This window comes from Salvelinus sp. IW2-2015, linkage group LG37 (assembly GCF_002910315.2).
Source record: "Salvelinus sp. IW2-2015 linkage group LG37, ASM291031v2, whole genome shotgun sequence".
Lineage (NCBI taxonomy): Eukaryota > Metazoa > Chordata > Actinopteri > Salmoniformes > Salmonidae > Salvelinus > Salvelinus sp. IW2-2015.
Window position 1 is genome coordinate 7,000,554 of NC_036876.1, and position 25,521 is coordinate 7,026,074.

Genomic DNA, 25,521 nt, shown 5'->3' on the forward strand with positions numbered 1-25,521 from the left:
CACACCTACTCATTCAAGGTTTTTTTTACAGAATGTTTTTGTAGAATAATAGTGAAGACATCAAAACTATGAAATAACACATATGGAATCATGTAGTAACCAAAAACGTATTAAACAAATCAAAATATTTTATATTTGACATTCTTCAAAGTAGCCACCCTTTGCCTTSATGACAGCTTTGCACACTCTTGGCATTCGCTCAACCAGCTTCACCTGYAATGCTTTTCCAACAGTCTTGAAGGAGTTCCCACATATGCTGAGCACTTGTTTCCTTAACTCTGTGGTCCAACTCATCCCATGCTGGTTAAGTGTGTCTTGAATTCTAAATAAATCACATACATTGTCACCAGCAAAGCACCCCCACACCTCCTCCTCAATGGTTCACAGTGGAAATCACACATGCAGAGGTCATCCATTCACCTACTCTGCATCTCTCAAAGACATGCCGGTTGTAACCAAAAATATCAAATTTGGACTCATCAGACCAGAAGGACAGATTTCTTCCGGTCTAATGTCCGTAGCTCATGTTTCTTGGCCCAAGCAAGTCTCTTCTTATTATTGGTGTCCTTTATTAGTGATTTCTTTGCAGGAATTTGACCATGAAGGCCTGATTCACACAGTCGATGTTGAGATGTCTATTACTTGAACTCTGTGAAGCATTTATTTGGTCTGCAATTTCTGAGGCTGGTAACTCTTATCCTCTGCAGCAGAGGTAACTCTGGGTCTTCCTTTCCTGTGGCGGTCCTCATGAGAGACAGTTTCATCATAGCGCTTGATGTTTTTTGCGACTGCACTTGAATAAACTTTCAAAGTTTTTGATAATTTCCAAATTGACTGACCTTAAAACTTCTTATGGCTGCAGTCCCGGTAACGGGACCGATATGACAACAGCCAGTCCAAMTGCAGGGCGCCAAATTCAAAAAACATAAATCTCATAATTAAAATTCCTCAGACATTCTTGTGTCTTATATCATTTTAAAGGTAATCTTGTTGTTAATCCCACCAAAGTGTCCGATTTCAAATAGGCTTTTCAGCGAAAGCACTACAAACGATTATGTTAGGTCACCACAAAACCACAATAATAGCCATTTTTCCCAGCTAAATATAGCTTCACAAAAACCAGAATAGAGATCAAATTAATCACTAACCTTCGATTATTTTCATCAGATGACACTCATAGGACRTCATGTTACACAATACATGCATGTTTTGTTTGATTAAATTCATATTTATATCAAAAAAATCTGAGTTTACATTGAGGCGACAAGATTCACTAAATGCAAAAACATCAAGTGACTTTGCATAGCCCATCGTTTCAACAGAAATACTCATCATAAATATAGATGATAATACAAGTTATACACATTGAATTATAGATATACCTCTCCTTAATGCAACCGCTATGTCAGATTTCAAAAAAACTTTACGGAAAAAGAAATGCACGCTATAATCTGAGACGGCGCTCAAAAGTAGCATACCACAGCTGCAAAGATGGCGTCACCATAAACACAAAAATACATGATAAATATTCCATTACCTTTGATGATCTAGATCAGAAAGCACACCAGGAATCCCAGGTCTACAATAAATGTTTGTTTTGTTTGAAAAAATCCGTTATTTATGTCCAAATACCTTTTTTTGTTAGCGCGTCTGGTTTACATATCCAAATGCTAATTCTGGTCAGCGTTATATCGGACAAAAACTTCAAAATGTGATATTACCGGTCGAAGAAACATTTCAAACTAAGTACTGAATCAATCATTAGGATGTTTTTAACATACCCACAGGCTCAGATTTCTGACTTCCTGTTTTGATTTCAACTCAGGATTTTGCCTGCCAATATGAGTTCTGTTAATCTCACAGACATAATTCAAACAGTTTTAGAAACTTTAGAGTGTTTTCTATCCAATACTAATAATAATATGCAAATATTAGGAACTATGACTGAGGAGCAGGCCGTTTGATATGGGCACCTTTCATCCAAGCTACTCAAAACTGCCCCTTCAGCCATAAGAAGTCATTTCTCTTTGCTTATTTGAGCTGTTCTTGCCATAATATGGACTTGGTCTTCTTCCAAATAGGGCTATCTTCTGTGTACCCCCCCCGCCTTGTCACAACACAACTGCTGAAATGCATTAAGAAAATTCCACAAATTAACTTTTTACAAGGCGCACCTGTTAATAATCGGCGTCTGACTCAGATTGACATTTCTGTCGCACCGTTTAAAGCTATGGACAGCTCTGGTTGTTGATTATGGGTATTCTCTTGCCTGTTCTGTAATAGCTTGATAGCTGTGAGTGTTTTTGCCACATTGTCAGTTACAACAAGTAAGATCTTCTCCCTTTGGTATGTACCATGCATCAAATGTGCCATCAATTACCTCTCCGGTGTGTGGATGCTAAATCTGATGTAGGTTGAGCAACACAAGCTGTGCCTTGGAGGATGGATGATAGAAGCAGACTGATATGCCCACAAAAACGAAGCAGTCAGTCGTTTTTTGCCACACAGTGTAATTTATTTATACCTCTAATACTTATGTCATCCAATAAAATGCAAATGAATTACTTAAAGATCATACAATGTGTTTTTCTGGATTTTTGTTTTAGATTCCATCTCTCACATTTGAAGTGTACCCATGATAAAAATTACAGACCTCTACATGCTTTGTAAGTAGGAAATACCTGCCAAATCGGCAGTGTATCAAATGTGTTCTCCCCACTATATACACACACACACACACTCATTTGAATTAGGTTGCCATGTTTCTACTCTTTTCATGCTGAAGTTGGTTGTCCTGACATGCACCTACTAATAGTTGGTGGATGTCTCACTTTGTATTTATCTGAAATTGTTTGTATGATTATCTGTGTGCGCTGTTCAGATGAACTTTGAGGTTAGTTGGGTTCTCACTGTTCCACACACGCCGCCATCTGCTGACACCAGATTTGCTTTTCTCCTTTCCAGCAATGTACAAAACAATCCCATACAGGGCTTTCTCTTTTGCTGCCGCCATTGTTCACGCCTATAGACAGGTTAGCTGACAACGTCACAAAAACGATGCATGCGATTCAATGGGGCAGAAGTCTGTTGTTGTGATTCTGGATGGCCAGATAGCTAGCAACAATTACAAGATGCTGCCATGTCGAGAATCGTAAAAGGATKAMTTCAGCTAGTTTTATCTTGTTCTTGATAATGTTTTGTTGTGAGAAATTACATGAGTCAACACCTATGCTAATAAGGGAAACATTTGGTAGCTAGCTAACTTACAACTGTAACAATGTACAGAATTTGAGACAAGTGCTCATAGTGCAAACGTATTTGTTTTCAAGAAACATTGGAGATTAAATATAGTTCACGTTGTCTAAGCTGAATCCAAGCCAACCCGGTCTGTTTTGCCCCATAGTTGCGCACGTGTCGGTTTTATTGCTAAACCACCCACCAGTATATGGTTCACACTTGCCCTCAGATTTCTTCCCTATTAGCTACTGATAGTGATGCACAAGCTAGGCCTATTTAAAACGTTGCCATCTACTGGCAGCATTTACCCACCAGATTCAGAAGCTCGAAAACCTCATAAGAAAAAAAAATCTTTAAAAAGAACCCATTTGATTTTTGCTCCCCCCCCAATTTTTTTTTATTTTTAGTTAGTTTTACAGTCAAAGAAACTAGGCTGAAACTTGTTTTGTTTACTATAATAGTGAGTGTCAGGGCAAGTAGACGAACTGTTGTTTCCTTGACATCTGTAATTCTGTCATATTCTACTTGATGGTATGCAAGGATTTAGCCAGACCTGGCTATTTGTATCCATAAAATAGATGAATGATGCTACACTACCATTTCTAAAGCCTTTATTCTAGGTAGAATCACATGTCTCCAACAATGCAAACGGCAGCCGCAAACAATCTGTAGGGATCCAAGGCCAATTTTTACATGCCCAAGTCGTCAATCATTCATTTAGCCCCTCAAGCCATCCAGCAACCCAAAAATCTATTCCAACACCAACTTTGGCAACGACAAAATTGGCTGAAGATTCTAGCCAAATTTGGTGTGACGTAAGTGTTATTTTGGTTTGTCTGGAAAGCGTTGAAAGGGAGGGGGCAAAAAAACACAATTACCAGGTGCTGCTGGCTTCTCCTCCCTTCCTGTAATTGTTTTTCTGGATTCGATAAAGAAACTAATTTCCCCTCATTAAACACAATGTACATGGAGACAGAAGGCAGTCGGTACAGAAGCCACAATGAACAAATGGCTTTTGATTCCAGAACAGATGATTGTACATGCAGGCGTCGAAATGAATATTCATTTCACCCCCAAATCTAATTTGTACATGTACCTGAGTAATAAGCTGCATATAGTGTTACATGAGCTATGTTCAGCACCCACACAGGCAAGGGAAAATAAATTGGGTAGATATTCCACCAGTTACTGATAAACCCAGTTCAAGGTTCAACCTACTTAATAGCTTACTTTACTGTAAAAGGAAAGTTGTACAACTGAATGCGTTCAACTGAAATGTATCTTCCACGTTTAACCCTCTGTACTTCAAGCAGCAATATTGTTTTAGCGTTGAATGTGATGTATAGAAAGCTTCCATTGGCTTAGTTCGAAGATTACTCCTATTTAGATAAATCACCTCACCCTAAAGCTATCAACTCATTAGCGATCTGAAAAGCATGAAGGCTTAGCCTGTAGCAAGGGGAAGATGAGTGCATGTTTCAAGTTTTTTTTGTCACGTGCACAAGTACACTGAAATGCCATTCTTGCACGCTCCAAACCCCAAAATGCAGTAATCAATATAAAATGTAGCATTAAAATAACATAAGGTATAACAAAAAAAAATACAAACACAATAAGGTTCAGGGTCAGTTCCAATACCATATTTACAATGTGCAGGGACACTGGAGTGATAAAGGTAGATATGTATAGGAGTAAGGTGACTAGTCATTAGCAGCAGAAATAAAGATTGTATGTGTGTGTGTGTGTGTGTGTGTGTGTGTGTGTGTGTGTGTGTGTGTGTGTGTGTGTGTGTGTGTGTGTGTGTGTGTGTGTGTGTGTGTGTGTGTGTGTGTGAGTGTCAGTGTGCGTGAGTGTGTAGACTCCTGTGAGTGTGCATAGAGACGGTGCAAAAATAAAAAATAAAATACAAAAAGGTCAACTCAGTCTGTGTAGCCATTCTGTTAGCTATTTAGCAGTCTTATGGCTTGGGGATAGAAGCTGTTCAGGAGCCTGTTGGTGTCAGACTTGATGCACCGATACCGCTTGCAGAGAGAATAGTCTACGGCTTGGATGGCTGGAGTCTTTAACGATTATCCGGGCCTTTCTTTCACACTGCCTGATATAAAGGTCCTGGATGGCAGGGAGCTCGGCCCCAGTGATGTACTGGGCTGTCCACACCACCCTCTGTAGCGCCATGCGATCAAGGGAGGTGTTTAAATACCAAGCAGTGATGCAGCCAGGCAAGATGCTCTCAGTGGTGCAGCTGTAGAACTTTGAGGATTTGTGGGTCCATGCCAAACATTTTCAACCTCCTGAGGGGGAAGAGGCGCTGTTGTGCTCTCTTCACAACTGTGCGCGTGACTGGACCATTTTTAAGTCCGTAGTGATTTGGACATCGACCGCCCATTTCATGTAGTCCAAGATCAGCTCCTTGGTCTTACTGACATTGTAGGGAGAGGTTGTTGTCCCGTCACCACACGGCCAGGTCACTGACTTCCTCCCTGTGGTTGTCTCATCGTTGCCGGTGATCAGTCCTACCACTGTCAAGTTGTTAGCAAGTGTGATGATGGCATTGGAGTCGTGTGTGGCCACGCAATCTCGGGTGAACAGGGAGTACAGGGGACTGTTGAGGGTCAGCATGGCAGAGGTAATGTTGCCTACCCTCATCACCTGGGGTCGGCCCCTCAGGAAGTCCAGGATCCAGTAGCAGAGGGAGGCGTTCAGTCCCAGGGTCCTAAGGTTGGTGACGAGCTTGGTGGGGACATTGGATGTTGAATGCTGAGCTGTAGCCTACTCACATAAATATTATTCTTATCTAGGGGGGTGAGGGCAGAGTAGAGTGCAATTGAGATTGCATCGTCTATGGATCGGTTGGGCCTGTATGCAAATTGGAGTGGGTCTACGGTGTCTGGAATGATGGCGATGTGGGCCATAACAAGCCTTTCAAAGCACTTCATGATTACAGATGTGAGCACTACAAGGCAGTAGTCATTGGCATGAAGAGTTCTTGGGAACAGGAATTATTAGTCATTTTAATACATGGGGATTACAGACTTGGACAAGGAGAGGTTGAAAATTACTGTGAATATGCCAGCCAGCTGATCTGCGCATGCTCTGAGAACAGACCCTAGAACTGCCTCGGAGAGCAAAATACCCAGTCCTCTGGACCGGTGGGGTCCCACACACACAATGTTATTGTCAAAGCGTGCAATAAATGCATCGAGTTCATCTGGAAGAGAGGCATCGTTGGGCAGATAATGGCTGGGTCCTCTGGACTGTAGCCCCTGCCACATGTGGCGGAGCCTGTGTAGTATGATTCCACCTTATTCCTATATTGTCCTTTTGCTCGTATCATCACTGTGGAGGTGGTAGCGGAACATCTTGTACTTGTTCCTGTCCTCGGGCGTAGCCTCAGCTTTGTCTACTGTAGCTCTGTCTTTTAGTTTCAAATCAAATCAAATGTTATTAGTCACATGCACCGAATACAACAGGTTGACCTTACAGTGAAATGCTTACTTACGAGCCCCAAACCAACAATGCAGTTTAAAAAAATACAGATAAGAAATAAAAGTGACAAGTAATTAAAGAGCAGCAGTAAAATAACAAATCGAGACTATATACAGGGGGGTACCGGTACAGAGTCAATGTGTGGGGGCACCAGTTAATTGAGGTAATATGTACATGTAGGTAAAGTTATTAAAGTGACTAGGCATAGATGATAGAGAGTTGCAGCTGTGTAAAAGGGGGGGCAATGCAAATAGTCTGCAAGTAGCCATTTGATTAGGTGTTCAGGAGTCTTATGGCTTGGGGGTAGAAGCTGTTTAGAAGCCTTTTGTACCTAAACTTGGTGCTCCAGGACCGCTTTCCGTGTTGTCTAACAGTCTATGACTAGGGTGGCTGGAGTCTTTGACAATGTTTAGGGTCTTCCTCTGACACCGCCTGGTATAGAGGTCCTGAATGGCAGGAAGCTTGGCCCCAGTGATGGACTGGGCCGTTCGCACTACCCTCTGTAGTGCCTTGCCGTCGGAGGCCGAGAAGTTTCCATACCAGGCAGTGACGCAACCAATCAGGATGCTCTCGATGGTGCAGCTGTAGAACCTATTGAGGATCTGAGGACCTATGCCAAATCTTTTCTCCTGAGGGAGAATAGGTTTTGTCGTGCCCTTTTCGACTGTCTTGGTGTGCTTGGACTATGTTAGTTTGTTGGTGATGTGGACACCAAGGAACTTGAAGCTCTTAACCTGCTCCACTGCAGCTCCGATGATGATAATGGGGGCGTGCTCGGTCCTCTGTTTCCTGTAGTCCACAATCATCTCCTTTGTCTTGATCACATTAAGGGAGAGGTTGTTGACCTGGCACCACACGGCCAGGTCTATGACCTCCTCCCTATAGGCCGTCTCGTCGTTGTCGGTGATCAGGCCTACCACTGTTGTGTCATCAGCAAACTTAATGATGGTGTTGGTGTCGTGCCTGGCCGTGCAGTCATGAGTGAACAAAGATTACAGGAGGGGACTGAGCACGCATGTGTTGAGGATCAGCGTGGCGGATGTGTTGTTATCTACCCTTACCACCTGTGGGGCGGCCCGTCAGGAAGTCCAGGATCCAGTTGCAGAGGGAGGTGTTTAGTCCCAGGGTCAGCTTATTGATGAGCTTTGAGGGCACTATGGTGTTGAACACTGAGCTGTAGTCAATGAATGGCATTCCCACATAGGTGTTCCTTTTGTCCAGGTGGGAAAGGGCAGTGTGGAGTGCAATAGAGATTTCATCATCTGTGGATCTGTTTGAGCAGTATGCAAATTGGATTGGGTCTCAGGTTTCTGGGATAATGGTGTTGATGTGAGCCATGACCAGCCTTTTGAAGCACTTTATTGCTACAAACGTGGGTGCTACGGGTCGGTAGTCATTTAGGCAGGTTACCTTAGTGTTCTTGGACGCAGGCACTATGGTGTTCTGCTTAAAACATTTTGGTATTACAGTCTCAGACAGGGAGAGGTTGAAAATGTCAGTGAAGACTCTTGCCAGTTGGTCAGCGCATGCTCGCAGTACACGTCCTGGTAATCCATCTCGCTATAACCTCCTACGAACCATCAAAGGCAAACTGTCAATATGGCACTAAGATCGAATCGTACTACACCGGCTCTGACGCTTGTCAGATGTGGCAGGGCTTGCAAACCATTAGACTACAAAAGGGAAGCACGGCAGAGCTGCCCAGTGACACAACCCTACCAGACGAGCTAAACTACTTATATGCTCGCTTCGAGGCAAATAACACTGAAACATGCATGAGCGCACCAGCTGTTCTGGACGACTGTGATCACGCTCTCCGCAGCCGATGTGAGTAAGACCTTTTAAACAGGTCAACATTCACAAGGCCGCAGGGTGTAGTACAATTAAATCTTAGTCCTGTATTGGCGCTTTGCCTGTTTGATGGTTTGTCTGAGGGCATAGCGAGATTTCTTATAAGCTTCCGGGTTATAGTCCCGCTCCTTGAAAGCAGCAGCTCTAGCCTTTAGCTCAGTGCGGATGTTGCCTGTAATCCATGGCATGTGCGTACGGTCACTGTGGGGACGTCGTCGATGCACTTATTGGTGAAGGCAATGACTGACGTGGTGTACTCCTCAATGCTATCGGAGGAATCCTGAAACATATTCCAGTCTGTGCTAGCAAAACAGTCCTGTAGTTTAGCATCTGCTTCATCTGACCACTTTTTTATTGATCTAGTCACTGGTGCTTCCTGCTTTAATTTTAAGCAGGAATCAGGAGGATAGAATTATAGTCAGATTTGCCAAATGGAGGGCGAGGGAGAGCTTTGTATGAGTCTCTGTCTGTGGAGTAAAGGGGGTCCTGAGTTTTTTGCTCTGGTTGCACATTTAACATGCTGATAGAAATTTGGTAAAACAGATTTAGGTTTCCCTGCATCAAAGTCCTTGGCTACTAGGAGCTCCGCCTCTGGCTGAGCGTTTTCTTGTTTGCTTATGGCAGAATACAGCTCATTCAATGCTGTCTTTGTTCCAGCCTCGGTTTGTGGTGGTTTGTAAAACAGCTACGAAAAATACAGATGAAAACTCTCTAGGTAGATAGAGTATCTCATGATAAGCTTTAGACCACACTACCTCAGGCGTGCATTAGCTCAAGACTTCCTTCGATATCGTGCACCACCTGTTATTTACAAAAATACATATTCCGCCGCCCCTTGTCTTACCAAACGCCGCTGTTCTATCCTGCCGGTGCAGTGTATAACCAGCCAGCTGTATGTTGATAGTGTCGTCGTTCAGCCAAGTCACCGTGAAGCATAAGATATTACAGTTTTGAATGTCCTATTGGTAGTTTAATCTTCCACATAGGTCATCTATTTTATTGTCCAAAGATTTCCATTCTGCTAGCAATTGTGCAAGAAGTGGGGGTTTATTCAATCGCCTCTGAATTCTCAGAAGGCAGCCCGCCCTACAGACCCTTTTTCTCCGCCTCCTCTTCACGCAAATCACGGGGATGTGGGCCTGTTCCCGAGAAAGCAGTGTATCGTTCGCGTCGGCCTCGTCAGACACGTTAAAGGAAACAAAGGATTCTGCCAGTCCGTGGTGAGTAATCGCAGCCGTGATGTTCAAAAGTTATTTTTGGTCATAAGAGACGGTAGCGGCAACATTACGTACAAAAAAAGTTTTTAAAAAAAAGTTACAAACAAAGCAAATAAACAAACAAAAAAATGATATACGGAGCCATCTTGCACAGTTTAGCACCAACCTCTGTGTTAATTCAGGGCTTTTAATTGGGGAAGCAGCAAACGTTCACTGTGGGAACAACGTCACTGATGCATTTCCTTATGAAGCCGTTGACAGAGGTGGTTTCCATTTCTCAACGGAGTGAGTCACAGGTACTTTCTGTTTGAACTTCTGCTGTGCTGTCTGCCGTGTGTGTGTGTGTGTGTGTGTGTGTACTGTAATTTACAGGTATCTAAAATACCCTCCATAGCCACTAGCCTTGGGTAAACTACCGTAAAACTTCAATTAATAGCCGAGGCTTTATTTGCTTAAATCACTGAACAAAACAGACGCTTAGAGACATGCTTCTATTTGAACCCGGCATCTATTTCCTTAATGCACACATTTTTTTGCTCATTGGCATAGTTAATTGTTTAATTCCAGCATTTTAATCAATTTCTTCACTTCCTGCACTAATGTGTTAACATTTACACACCGTCACGTTTCTTTTGTCTTAGTATTTCTCTCTATATATAACTTCAGTGACAGAATAATTATTCCCCTTTCACAATTTCGGTAGTTCTTACTTTCCCCACTAGAGGGCGATCAGCTGATTTCTAAAGGTCTGTACCAGCGTTTGTTTGAAACAGGTGTTAATTTGCTGAAATATGTGCCATTGCCCGGCTATTAAAAAGGGACAGACAGCTATTTGAGACTGCATTTAATTGAAGATTTACGGTATTCAAATCGATACAAGGCCTGTACTTTTAACTCCTGTAAAAACCTTCACCTACAGTAGAGGAGCGATGAAGTCAAATCTTATACTAGAGGTCGACCGATTATGATTTTTCCACGCAGATACTGATACCGATTATTGGAKGACCAAAAAAAAAGACGATACCGATTTGAATCGGCCCGATTTAAAATATATATYTATACAGTGGGGAGAACAAGTATTTGATACACTGCCGACTTTGCAGGTTTTCCTACTTAAGCATGTAGAGGTCTGTAATTTTTTATCATAGGTACACATCAACTGTGAGAGACGGAATCTAAATAGGCCTAGCTTGTGCATCACTATCAGTAGCTAATAGGGAAGAAATCCGAGGGCAAGTGTGAACCATATACTGGTGGGTGGTTTAGCAATAAAACCGACACGTGCGCAACTATGGGGCAAAACAGACCGGGTTGGCTTGGATTCAGCTTAGACAACGTGAACTATATTTAATCTCCAATGTTTCTTGAAAACAAATACGTTTGCACTATGAGCACTTGTCTCAAATTCTGTACATTGTTACAGTTGTAAGTTAGCTAGCTACCAAATGTTTCCCTTATTAGCATAGGTGTTGACTCATGTAATTTCTCACAACAAAACATTATCAAGAACAAGATAAAACTAGCTGAAATMATCCTTTTACGATTCTCGACATGGCAGCATCTTGTAATTGTTGCTAGCTATCTGGCCATCCAGAATCACAACAACAGACTTCTGCCCCATTGAATCGCATGCATCGTTTTTGTGACGTTGTCAYCTAACCTGTCTATAGGCGTGAACAATGGCGGCAGCAAAAGAGAAAGCCCTGTATGGGATTGTTTTGTACATTGCTGGAAAGGAGAAAAGCAAATCTGGTGTCAGCAGATGGCGGCGTGTGTGGAACAGTGAGAACCCAACTAACCTCAAAGTTCATCTGAACAGCGCACACAGATAATCATACAAACAATTTCAGATAAATACAAAGTGAGACATCCACCAACTATTAGTAGGTGCATGTCAGGACAACCAACTTCAGCATGAAAAGAGTAGAAACATGGCAACCTAATTCAAATGAGTGTGTATATAGTGGGGAGAACACATTTGATACACTGCCGATTTTGCAGGTTTTCCTACTTACAAAGCATGTAGAGGTCTGTACTTTTTATCATAGGTACACTTCAACTGTGAGAGACGGAATCTAAAACAAAAATCCAGAAAATCACATTGTATGATTTTTAAGTAATTCATTTGCATTTTATTGCATGACATAAGTATTTGATCACCTATCAACCAGTAAGAATTCCGGCTCTCACAGACCTGTTAGTTCTTTAAGAAGCCCTCCTGTTCTCCACTCATTACCTGTATTAACTGCACCTGTTTGAACTCGTTACCTGTATAAAAGACACCTGTCCACACACTCAATCAAACAGACTCCAACCTCTCCACAATGGCCAAGACCAGAGAGCTGTGTAAGGACATCAGGGTTAAAATTGTAGACCTGCACAAGGCTGGGATGGGCTACAGGACAATAGGCAAGCAGCTTGGTGAGAAGGCAACAACTGTTGGCGCAATTATTAGAAAATGGAAGAAGTTCAAGATGACGGTCAATCACCCTCGGTCTGGGGCTCCARGCAAGATCTCACCTCGTGGGGCATCAATGATCATGAGGAAGGTGAGGGATCAGCCCAGAACTACACGGCAGGACCTGGTTAATGACCTGAAGAGAGCTGGGACCACAGTCTCAAAGAAAACCATTAGTAACACACTACACTGTCATGGATTAAAATCCTGCAGCACACGCAAGGTCCCCCTGCTCAAGCCAGTGCATGTCCAGGCCCGTCTGAAGTTTGCCAATGACCATCTGGATGATCCAGAGGAGGAATGGGAGAAGGTCATGTGGTCTGATGAGACAAAAATAGAGCTTTTTGGTCTAAACTCCACTCCCCGTGTTTGGAGGAAGAAGAAGGATGAGTACAACCCCAAGAACACCATCCCAACCGTGAAGCATGGAGGTGGAAACATCATTCTTTGGGGATGCTTTTCTGCAAAGGGGACAGGACGACTGCACCMTATTGAGGGGAGGARGGATGGGGCCATGTATCGCGAGATCTTGGCCAACAACCTCCTTCCCTCAGTAAGAGCATTGAAGATGGGTCGTGGCTGGGTCTTCCAGCATGACAAKGACCCGAAACACACAGCCAGGGCAACTAAGGAGTGGCTCCGTAAGAAGCATCTCAAGGTCCTGGAGTGGCCTAGCCAGTCTCCAGACCTGAACCCAATAGAAAATCTTTGGAGGGAGCTGAAAGTCCGTATTGCATAGCGACAGCCCCGAAACCTGAAGGATCTGGAGAAGGTCTGTATGGAGGAGTGACTCCTTAGTTGCCCTGGCTGTGGCACTGCCCCACAGCTCAAGTGGAGCTGGCAGGAGCCATTCATAGTTTGCACCTGTCACTCAGTCGCGTCATGCCATTGTTATGAACGTTCTCAAGCCTCCCTCTGCCGGCGGCGTCGTGATAAGCGTTGTGATAAGTCGTGATAAGCCCAAACATTCTGGACGGAGGCTAACGACTGTTTAGTCTAAATTACACAACAGTGTCCTGGAAATACGAGGACATTGCTAAAGTAGGCAAATATTTAGTTGGAAACAACTTTGCCATCATTATCATGTCGTCAAATTCCAAGTTTAGACAGATGGCAATGTCATCATTAGCTAGCAAAATTCGTCAAAAATAGCAAGCAATGCTAATGTGAGCTAGCTACAATCTGGTGGTCTCCCCTCAATCTTAGCTAGCTAGATAATGTTACACTGCATCTGAAGTCAATCTGGCGACATCAAAACGACAAAAGGTTTTCCTACTAACCATTTGCCTCCTTTCAAAATGGCATTTATTTCCAAGCCACTATAATGCAGTTCTGAAGAAATCTTCCCTATTTTAGGGGACCAAAAGTGTTGGGACAAATTTACTTAAAGTATATGTGTATTAAATGTCAAATATTGTCAAATATTCATAGCACGCAATGACTACATCAAGCTTGTGACAAATTTGTTGGATGCATTTGCTGTTTGTTTTGGTTGTGTTTCCAATTATTTTGTTCCCAGTAGAAATTAATGGTAAATAATCTATCTGTATCATTTCAAATACAAAGTGAAGGAGACACTTGTCACTGTCCTAATTATTTTGGAGCTCACTGTATGTCAGGCAGGTTAAGAAATATTACCAGTTGTTATGCCTTTGTCAGAGAAACGTCTCAGGAAAAACATATTTGTCAAGACAACAAAACAATAGAGGGAAAGAAGCCTTGAAAAAAAATACACATTAATTTTACAGATTGACAACGAATGTAACTAGGTGAAAACGATGTACGCAATAAACATCTCCCAGCTAGGAAACAGACTGGAGGTATAAGGGAGTGTCGTGTGCCTTCACAAACCCTTTATAAGGACCTTTATAATGCTTCACAAACCATTCATAAGCAAATGCCATGCTAAACAGTAAAAAAGGTATTTAACGTTGGCAATGCACCAGATTAAAAGCCATCTGCCTGGCTTGTGAACACGGGTGGGACCACCTTGCAAGAATGAAATATTGATAACCACCCACCGCGTCATTGATGCAAATAACTGCTTATTAAACAATTTGTTCCACATTTGATCATTTAGGCCTAGATATCTAAAACAATAAGCAGTTTGATTTGATCAGAACCATCTATATGTACAGTATAGCCCAGTTTGATTGAATTCCAGCCCACAACAAAAGTGTGATTTCATGAGAAGAAAAGAAAAAACACCTACTAGGCTTTAGAACACCTAAAACAGTAATGACCGTAGGGTAAGGTTACCACTGATTGTTTTCACAAGCCAGATGGCACACACAGGTAGACCCCTCCACCAGCTATGAGGTGCGATATGCCTCCCTCTTCATCTACCCTCTCCTTTATCTTGATATTCTGGCAGTAAAAGGTCGTTTACAAACAGAGCAACTCTTGCTACCAGGATTATCAATTTTCCAGACATATTCACTTTACCGCATAAGCGGTTGACTAAAACGAATTAGGCCAGCCATCCAGAATGCACTGCAATGGTACTGCACCACAACAAGAGGAAAGGCGAGGTCAGCATCTAGCAATATAGTCAAAAGTGATATCTGTCAGACATACACCGTTGGGACACTGCCCACAGCTGTGGAGCAAATATTATGAAGAACGACGTGGCATTGGATGAGCAAAGACAAGGTACACTGAAAGTAAACTACAGGTTGACATCCAATTAGACAAAAAGCAAAGCATGAACTGTCCTCTCGTTTTTCCTCTAGGGGAAGGATGTCAAGGTCTTCACCGTCTGAGGTAGATGGCTCGTTTAGTTTTGTTATGGGCATGTTTACCGTACACCCACCGAAGACCCATTGAAGATGATGCTGTAATCACGTGTCACCACCTTGAGAGCACTTCACAGATGATGAGATGGAAAGTCAGAGACAAACAAGTGTTAGCTAGTAGGCCTACTAAACCTTGGTGAGGAAGTGACAAGAAGGATTCAAAACTTTGACAAATAAATGAATGTTGCAGACTCTGATCCTGATTGGAATGTTTTATGTCACACACAGAATAGCCAGTCACTTATGTTAGTCCATTCCCTTTCATATCTAAAATGGCATTGAGGACAAAATAGCAAATTTATATTGAAATGTGACAGAAGAGAAGATGAAAAGTTCTGATAAATAATTTGTTTGATAAATTAATTTATCAATACACCTYGTCACTACAAAGATACAGGTCACTCAGGGATTCRACCATGAGGTCAATCGTGACTTTAAAACAGTTAGAGTTTAATGGCTCTGATGGGAGAAAACTGATGGGTGGATGGAACATTGTAATTACTTCAGAATACTAACCTAAATGACAGAGTAAAAAGAATGAAGCCTGTAGCAAATCAGAATATTGCAAAACACTCATCCTGTTTGCAACAAGGCACTAAAGTAATACTGCAAAAAATGTGGCAAAGCAATTCACTTTTTGTCCTGAATACAAAGTGTTGTATTGGATTTGCCCCAAACATATTACTTAGTACCACTCTCCATATTTTCAAGCATAGTGGTGGTGGCATCATGTTATGTGTATGCTTGTATTTGTTAAGGACTGGGGAGTTTTTCAGGATAAAAAGTAAACAGAATGGAGCTAAMCAAAGGCAAAATTCTAAAGGAAAACCTAGTTCTGTCTGCCTTCCACCAGACACTGGGAGATGCTGAAAGGTGAATTCAAGACAACCCAAAACACAACGCAAAATCTACACTAGAGTTGCTTACCAATAACATAGTGAATGTTCCTGAGTAGCCGAGTTACAGTTTTGACTTAAATCTGSTTGAGAATCTAATGGCAAGACCTGAAAATGGTGGTCAAGCATGATAATGATAAACAATCAACTTGACAGAGCTTGAAGAATTTGTAAAATAATAAATGGGCAAATGTTACACAAGTCAGATGTGGAAAGCTCTTCAAGACTCACCCTCAAAGACATGCAGCTTTAATTGCTGCCAAAGGTGATTCTAACATGTATTGATTCRGGGGGTTGAATACTTATCTAATCAAGATAGTGTTGTATTATTCATGATTGTTTTTACAAAGGTTAGATTTTTTTTCTTCGACTTTGATATTAGAGTWTTTTGTGTAAAATCGTTGACAAAAATAAATGACAATTAAATCAATTTTAATCCAACTTTGTAAAACCACAAAATGTGGAATAAGTCAAGGGGTGTGAAAACTTTATGAAAAAAACTGTATATAGATAGCAAAACATTAAATGAGTAAATAAGTGTGAACGCGTATGGCCTACGTCAGTGGACTACTGGGGTGTCGCAGATATGGCAGTCTTGTGTGCAAAGGAATGAGATTGAAACATTCAACTAACCAATTCTGGTGGCTCATGCTAGCCTATATTTAATTTCTCGTGCGATGCAGATGGTGCCCTCAGGTCTGTTAGTGCGTCAGTTTTCCCATAACTTGCATGGTGGCACTCAAAATTGACAACATTATACATGTGGAAAAACATCAATTTTCATTCTCTTCCAGATATTGCCGTTCATCCGTGACCCTATACACAGTTTTCCCTTGAGCATCCTATTGTATACAACCACTGTTTCAAGCACCCATTGTAAAACGGACTGTGAACTGTTTAAGGTTACCACACACAAACTTCATTCATCAACTTCATATTGGACTAAGTAACGCATTATTTTAACATCTTCTGAAAGCTGGGTTGTGAATAGAGAAACGGACAAACGCACGTTGCCGGTGCATAGTGCCAACCATTCCCTTTATAATAAACCATACCACAAACTATTTGAAATGTGCACATTGATTCCCTAATTTGGATAAAACAGCAAGGACGCGCTCATTAAGTGACGCTCTTTAATCACCGCAACTGACACCAGAAACTATTGATATCTTGACAAGGCAATTAATTGCAACCTGCGTAACCAATGAATACCAACCGTGACACACCGTCGCCAAGTTTATTTAAAAATGAAGTCTTAAATATAACAGCGTATAACTCATTAGCCTACACATTACATCCAACACAGGCAAATATTTTATATACGAGAAACTGCAGGTAGGCTAATTGAAGTGCATTTGCGAACCAAAATATAGATGAAGATGCAGGCAAAATCGTATAGTCTACGAATTAGCATAATATTCTTACCGTGTTTTAGAAGACAGTGGTGAAACGATTATACCCTTCAAATAGTCCTCCCATTGAAAGTGTAAGTGATAAAATTGTTCACACTTATTTTCTTTACACAATTGATATCGTCCTTGCGCACAGATCAGTCTCCTCTGAGGGTCGAGGGAAAAGATGGGCGATTCCAAATAATAATTTCGAATAACTCCGCTTATATTTTCTCAGAAGTCCGATAGTAGGCTAGAAGAGCTGGACATGTCTGTATGATCCGTGTACTGTCGATATTGCTGGAGAAAGAACGGTCTCCTTGTGTATCCAGATGACAGTCCCTCAAAAGAAGTGGCGCACATCACGTCCTCTTGTGCAGTAACTACTACATCACGTCCGAAAGTAAAAGCTCAAAGGCAAAACACATTAGCGCAAAAAAAAAAGAGTAGGCTATGCCAATAAATGTGTCTTGTTTGAAAATCTCCACGGCAAAGAGCTCGATATATTTTTTGCTTCCAAAGCTTTGCTCTCGGCGCATATGACAAACCAATTTCGGAGCACTGCCTGGGAGAAATGCGGTCTTTGACTCAAGGTAGAATGCGAGAACGGCGAGACGCAAAACTCGGATCTGGATTGTCGCTCACACAATATACTCGGGCTCCACCTAGCAGTAAACATGGGATACAAATGCAACCAACTACCTACGCCTCTACCTGTATCATGCGTGTTTGACTGTCAAGTGAAAGTCATATTACATTTGTTTCAGTAAAATAGGTCTGTGCTTGTAGGCCTGACTCGAAATATTTATGAGTAACATACCTCTCAATAATTGCTTGGTAAGGCTGTGGACATGTGAAAATGAATTAACTGTCACCTGCCAGCAACACTGTATACAAGTGTACCACTTTCATTAAAGTACCAAATAATTAACAGCTGTGCCATATAGATAGAAAAATAGTTGGGAAGAGATTTTCGATGTACTGATTCCATGGTTTGTGAACTGATACGCAAAACGACTCCGGATTCAAACCGTATATTTTTCCCATTGAAATTATTATACAAAATTATTGCAACCAATATATATATATATATATATATATATATATGGGGGATACAACCTTCCCAGCTCTGCAGATTTCCCGGCAAAGAGACATTTATTTTGGTACTGTCCATATGTATTTTGGTACTGTCCACACCAAGCCATTCACAGGTTCAAGAATGGCTAATGCTGCAGATAGCACTACTGGGTGGTTTGAAAAGTCACAGTCAATCGATCAATAATATAATAATACTTTTAGCAGCAGAAAAACATATTTAATTTACCATCTGTAGAAAGTATGAGAATAGAAAGGTTCAGAACTTTTGTGACACATCACAGCACAGTTTAAAATCATATGGCAAATAGAAGAGATAGATGGGAGGGGTTGAATGGAGCTAAAAGGTGGGACTAATAGCAACAAGATAACTCATGTAAAATATACTGTGTCTGTAAAATGTATATACTGTAGGTTCAGAACTTTTGTGAAACAGCACAGTTAAAAATATATGGCAAATAGAAATCAAACTGGATGGACATCAGAAATAGATGAGAGAGGTTGAGGGTAGAGGAGTTACAGGTCTAAAACAAACAAAATAGAACTATTGTAAAATAGATTGTGTCCGTAAAATGTATATAGTATGTATAAGCTGGAAGTAGAAGCCTAAGTGCTGTTGTTCATTAGTTTACACCAATTAGGGGAGGGGTGGTAGGGGTAGGGGAAAATAATAAAGGAAAATGTATTTTTAAAAGAAATATGTATGTATGTATGTATATACTGTATATATATATATATATATATATACACACTGCTCAAAAAAATAAAGGGAACACTTAAACAACACAATGTAACTCCAAGTCAATCACACTTCTATGAAATCAAACTGTCCACTTAGGAAGCAACACTGTGTAACGGCCGTCCCTCGGTGAGTGAGTAGACCAAGGCGCAGCGGGTGATGAATACATAATGTTTATTTGACAAGACGGAAAAACACGAAACGAAATACACTTGAATGATTAACAAAATAACAAAACGAACTAGACAGACCTAAACTATGAACTTACATGAAACGAGGAACACATAAACAGGAACAACCGAGACGAGACAGTACCGTGTGGTGCAAAATACACAGACACAGCGACACAGGAGACAATCACCCACAAACAAACAGTGAGAACAACCTACCTTAATATGACTCTCAATTAGAGGAAAACGCAAAACACCTGCCTCTAATTAAGAGCCATACCAGGCAACCCAAAACCAACATAGAAACAGCAAACATAGACTGCCCACCCAAAACTCACGCCCTGACCATCACACACATACAAAACAACAGAAAACAGGTCAGGAACGTGACACACTGATTGACAATAAATTTCACATGCTGTTGTGCAAATGGAATAGACAAAAGGTGGAAATTATAGGCAATTAGCAAGACACCCCCAAAAAAGTAGTGATTCTGCAGGTGGTGACCACAAACAACTTCTCAGTTCCTATGCTTCCTGGCTGATGTTTTGGTCACTTTTGAATGCTGGCGGTGCTCTCACTCTAGTGGTAGCATGAGACGGAGTCTACAACCCACACAAAGTGGCTCAGGTAGTGCAGTTCATCCAGGATGGCACATCAATGCGAGCTGTGGCAAAAAGGTTTGCTGTGTCTGTCAGCGTAGTGTCCAGAGCATGGAGGCGCTACCAGGAGACAGGCCAGTACATCAGGAGACGTGGAGGAGGCCGTAGGAGGGCAACAACCCAGCAGCAGGACCGCTACCTCCGCCTTTGTGCAAGGAGGTGCACTGCCAGAGCCCTGCAAAATGACCTCCAGCAGGCCACAAATGTGCATGTGTCAGCATATGGTCTCACAAAGGGTCTGAGGATCTCATCTCGTACCTAATGGCAGTCAGGCTACGTCTGGCGAGCACATGGAGGCCTGTGCGGCCCCACAAAGAAATGCCACCCCACACCAGACTTACCCACCGCCAAACCGGTCATGCTGGAGGATGTTGCAGGCAGCAGAACGTTCTCCTCGGCGTCTCCAGACTCTGTCACGTCTGTCACATGTGCTCATGTGCTCAGTGTGAACCTGCTTTCATCTGTGAAGAGCACAGGGCGCCAGTGGTGAATTTGCCAATCTTGGTGTTCTCTGGCAAATGCCAAACGTCCTGCACGGTGCTGGGCTGTAAGCACAACCCCCACCTGTGGACGTCGGGCCCTCATACCACCCTCATGGAGTCTGTTTCTGACCGTTTGAGCAGACACATGCACATTTGTGCCTGCTGGAGGTCATTTTGCAGGGCTCTGGCAGTGCACCTCCTTGCACAAAGGCGGAGGTAGCGGTCCTGCTGCTGGGTTGTTGCCCTCCTACGGCCTCCTCCACGTCTCCTGATGTACTGGCCTGTCTCCTGGTAGCGCCTCCATGCTCTGGACACTACGCTGACAGACACAGCAAACCTTTTTGCCACAGCTCGCATTGATGTGCCATCCTGGATGAACTGCACTACCTGAGCCACTTGTGTGGGTTGTAGACTCCGTCTCATGCTACCACTAGAGTGAGAGCACCGCCAGCATTCAAAAGTGACCAAAACATCAGCCAGGAAGCATAGGAACTGAGAAGTTGTCTGTGGTCACCACCTGCAGAATCACTCCTTTTGGGGGTGTCTTGCTAATTGCCTATAATTTCCACCTTTTGTCTATTCCATTTGCACAACAGCATGTGAAATTTATTGTCAATCAGTGTTGCTTCCTAAGTGGACAGTTTGATTTCACAGAAGTGTGATTGACTTGGAGTTACATTGTGTTGTTTAAGTGTTCCCTTTATTTTTTTGAGCAGTGTATATACATACATACATACATATTTCTTTTAAAAATACATTTTCCTTTATTATATATATATATATATACCAGTCCAAAGTTTGGGGACACCTACTCATTCAAGGATTTTTCTTTATTTTTACTATTTTCTACATTGTAGAATAATAGTAAAGACATCAAAACTATGAAGTAACACATATGGAATCATGTAGTTACCAAAAAAGTGTTAAACAAATCAAAATATATTTTATGTTTGAGATTCTTCAAAGTAGCAACCCTTTGCCTTGATGACAGCGTTGCACACTCTTGGTATTCTCTCAACCAGCTTCACCTGGAATGCTTTTCCAACAGTCTTGAAGGAGTTCCCACATATGCTGAGCACTTGTTGGCTGCTTTTCCTTCACTCTGCGGTCCAACTCATCCCAAACCATCTCAATTTGGTTGAGGTCAGGTGATTGTGGAGGCCAGGTCCTCTGATGCAGCAGTCCATCGCTCTCCTTCTTGGCCATCTAGCCTTTACACAGCCTGGAGGTGTGTTGGGTCATTGTCCCGTTGAAAAACAAATGATAGTCCCACTAAGCGTTAACCAGATGGGCTGCAATATATGAGGCTGGTAACTCTAATGAACAAATCCTCTGCAGCAGAGGTAACTCTACAATCGATCTGCAAAATTAAACCTGATCTACCCCTCCTCCCCAAATAATAATAAACATAAATAAGGTATAAGCCTAGTTAAAATGATTAGTTTTCACCTTATAAAGCTGTGGGCTAATAAATAGTTGATGTTTGATTGAGAATGTTTTCAAACTGGAAAATGTACTGATAGAGATTATGAATTAATTAAATAATGTATTAATTATTAAATGAATGAATGTATGTTAAATGACAGGTCTGCATATCTTAAATGTTATACTGAATGTTTAGGACTAAATACATGTAAATATGTCTTTTTTTWAAGTATTGTTTCAAAATCAATCACCAAAAGCGCTCTATATCACATACAAATGTTTGAATATCGTGTTGTGTAGACCTTGATAGTGAAGCACATTCCTTTTAAGTATACTGGGACACCTTGATCTAGTGCACTGCAGGCAGGCAGTGGTTCATTTTTCAACGGGGCTTCCATTTGAAAAGACGAAGTGTTATCTCTAGCCAGCACTGCTTGCAATGTACCCCCGATGCAAATGGATTTCTGCAGGAAGTACGCTGACCAAAGCTGCATGTCATTACTGTACCAGTGCTTGAGAACCTTGGTAGCTACCTAGGTTCTGTATGGCTATATACTGTATATAATATACTGCTGCCATCGTGACTGCATTAAACAGTACATGAAAACTGCCTCCACAACAACATATTCCAAGCACAATTATGTGAATATCATACCATTTATGGAAATAACCACATTCTGAGATCTTGCATTATCACACATTTCAGAGACACAAATTAGACCAAGACAGTTTAATAGTATAGGTTGCATGTTACACCATAGCACATACGTCTGCGTCCCAAATGGCACCCTGTATTCTATAGTACACTACTTTTGAACAGAGACCTATGGGCACTGGTCAAAAGTGGTGCAGTAAATAGGGAATAGGTTGCCAATTGCAGGAGAGATTGAGAGGGACAGAGAGGCATGCGTCCTGCATCATGTAACCAACTCAGTCCGCCTCCGCCACACTTGCAGCCGTATGTGCTATATGCTGATTCTATGGAGCTTCAGTGACTAGATTCATAATAGTGAGATACATTGGTGGAGGATACCATTATTGAGTCATTATTGAATAGACAGAGGCACATTTCAATTTCTTATTACTTGTAAACACGGCCATTGAGTTACTGGACAATGTATAATTCTGTGTGTGTGTGTGTGTGTTACTGACAAATACAGCTGCCAACAGTGGGGTTTACCCAACACAGACAGTTAAGCACCTGAGACATACTGTAGTCATAATAATTGAACATCTTAAAGTGATACATGGAACCATAAAAGCTCAATGCACAAACTCAACATGCCGCTGAGAAACTATGCCAAATATAAAGCTGTTTAGGAAAATTAAAGCTTATGGGGACATGAAGCAAATCAAATAAAGTAGCAGACATTCCCATTCATTCATGCTTGCAAGCAAGCAGAGGATTTTATTTCATCGTGGAATGTTGACACTTTAATAGTGCTGAATGCTTAAAGTGCTGAAGTAACTTAAAGCTTAGTTGTCCTCTGCTTATTGTGTTAAAATGTGTGAATGTGCAGTTGTTTTGCATTATTTACATAGGGTTGTTTGATTTCTCGATTTTCAACATCAGTATCAAGATAGTGAACCTAGTTGTAATTGTTAGGCCTTTGTGCTACTCCCTTGGGTAACCTTCTCACTACTTGATAGTAGGCTTTTGAGCAAGAGCAATCGAACCTTGTATAAATATCAAGTTTGCTTAGCCCTACTTTCTGATGGTCTCACGTAGAGCATATAAAAGTTCTGTAGACATTTGGAAGGTTTAGGCCTACCGACAACTATACTGTTATCCAACAGTTAGCCAGTCTACTTTACATGGAAACATGGTTAGTGTTAGGTTTTCAATGTTGCCGAGAACTGTGACACACTGGTCTGGACCGGAGCCCGTTTGTTGGTGCAATATTCGCAGAAAAATTTGCTCAAGCTTTGATTGGTTCTCTTAAACGTTATTGTTTTCCTGAGTGGTTGAGAACTCTCCTTGTTTGGATTTGAAAATCCAACCGTTGTATTGGAAGGGGGCTGTGTGTGGCTGTCCATGGGGCTGTTTGAGTGAGACAGAGAGGAACCAATCAGTAAAAAAGCACTGCCCCCTTTACTATCAACGCTTCAAACCTATAACATCAAGTTGCCTTTTCAGACTCTGAAGTCAGGAAGATCCTCGAGTTTGCAGTCAGCCAGACTAGACAGTCATTGGTTTCACATGCAAAACGGTTTAGCTTTATCATATCATGCCTATTGTCAAAGGTTTGGGTATTGCGTTTGCTATTTCTATATTTAGAAATGGTTAGAAATTACCTTTGAATCCTCATGATTGACTCAGTGAAATGTTTGTTGTTTCTGCTGTGTCAACCAGAGCAGTGTTTGGGAAGCCAATTATCCTGTGTTTTTGGGTAGGCCTAATGTAATGTTACTAAATCCCACGGGGAGAGTAGGGTTTGCCGGTCTATTACATGTTCTATGCATAGTTAAACACTACTATTGAAATGCAGGCTATATACAGTATTTGGTCATTGAGATTGTATTACCTGAATGTGTGAATAGTGTTTTCATGCCTACGGAAGACTATTAATTGATGATTGGTCTAAAATGGAATAGTCCATGTTGAGGGTATCCCAGGTATCCTGTTTAAAGCCTGTCATTCCTCTGCCAGAGAGAAAGGGGGTAAGGTTGTTATACTGGATGCTCTAGCAGGTGTGATTGAGGCTTGATTGTTTATCCGTTTATCTGAGAATGTTTTCCTGTTTGTTGTTTTTGTTGTAAATATGTGTTACATAGTGTATATGTAAGTTTGGCGCCATTAGCTTCTCCACTAATAAAAGTCCTCACTCAAGGCATTACACTTCACGAACATCATGATGCCTGCCTCCTCACTGCAACATCCACCCTGACACTGGAAGGCTAACACCATAACACCATGCGGACAGATCAATTTACGCCTGTGTTCTCAGTGAGTCAGAATTTCATAATCAATTTGCAATGTGGTGTATCACTTGAAATGGCACGTCCTTGTTTAAAGCTGAATGTCAACTCAATGAATGTCAGAGGGAGATATGACATTGTTGAACATCAACCAGGTCAGTAATATTGACAGCAGGGTTGGTGTCAATCCCTTTATAATTCCGTTTTACAGACCGTTTTACAAATTTATAAGTCAACCAAAATAAATAAATATGGATATAAACATAACCTCAGGTGAATTGTTGGAGGCCATCAATAATCTACAAAACGGGGCAGCGTCCCAAATTACCAAAGTCTATGTTAATTATGATCACAGCAGCTCTAGAGAAAAATGTACTTCCCCGGTCATTATGTTTGGCTACAATCACCCTACTTAAAAAGAAAGATAAGGATCCTTCAGCACAGTATCACTCTTGAATGTGGATTACAAAATCATTGCTAAACTATTGGCTTTTCTCATAGAAACAGTAATAGAAAAGTTGATTCACTCAGATCAAACAGGGTTTATAAAGAACAGGATGTCTTCAGATAATCTCTACCGTTTTTGTTTTTCCTCAATATAATTCGTCACCCAAGAACTTGAATGCTCCCATAGTGACAGTATCAACAGATGCTGAAAAAGCATTCGATASGGTGGAATGGCYTATTTGGTGGCTGTT

At 41.6% G+C, this 25,521-nt stretch overlaps 1 protein-coding gene across 8 annotated transcripts in view; it reads right to left on the reverse strand.

Annotated features, from left to right (window-relative positions):
- LOC111960292 (adhesion G protein-coupled receptor L3-like) overlaps positions 1-17,904 on the reverse strand; it is a 345,871-nt gene extending 327,967 nt beyond the window's left edge. For all 8 annotated transcript variants that reach the window (XM_023982240.1, XM_070437819.1, XM_023982239.1 and 5 more), the window contains exon 1: positions 17,366-17,904. The gene's annotated coding sequence lies outside the window, so the exon portion shown is untranslated. The remainder of the gene's footprint in view (positions 1-17,365) is intronic.
- Between the last annotated feature and the right edge of the window lie 7,617 nt (positions 17,905-25,521).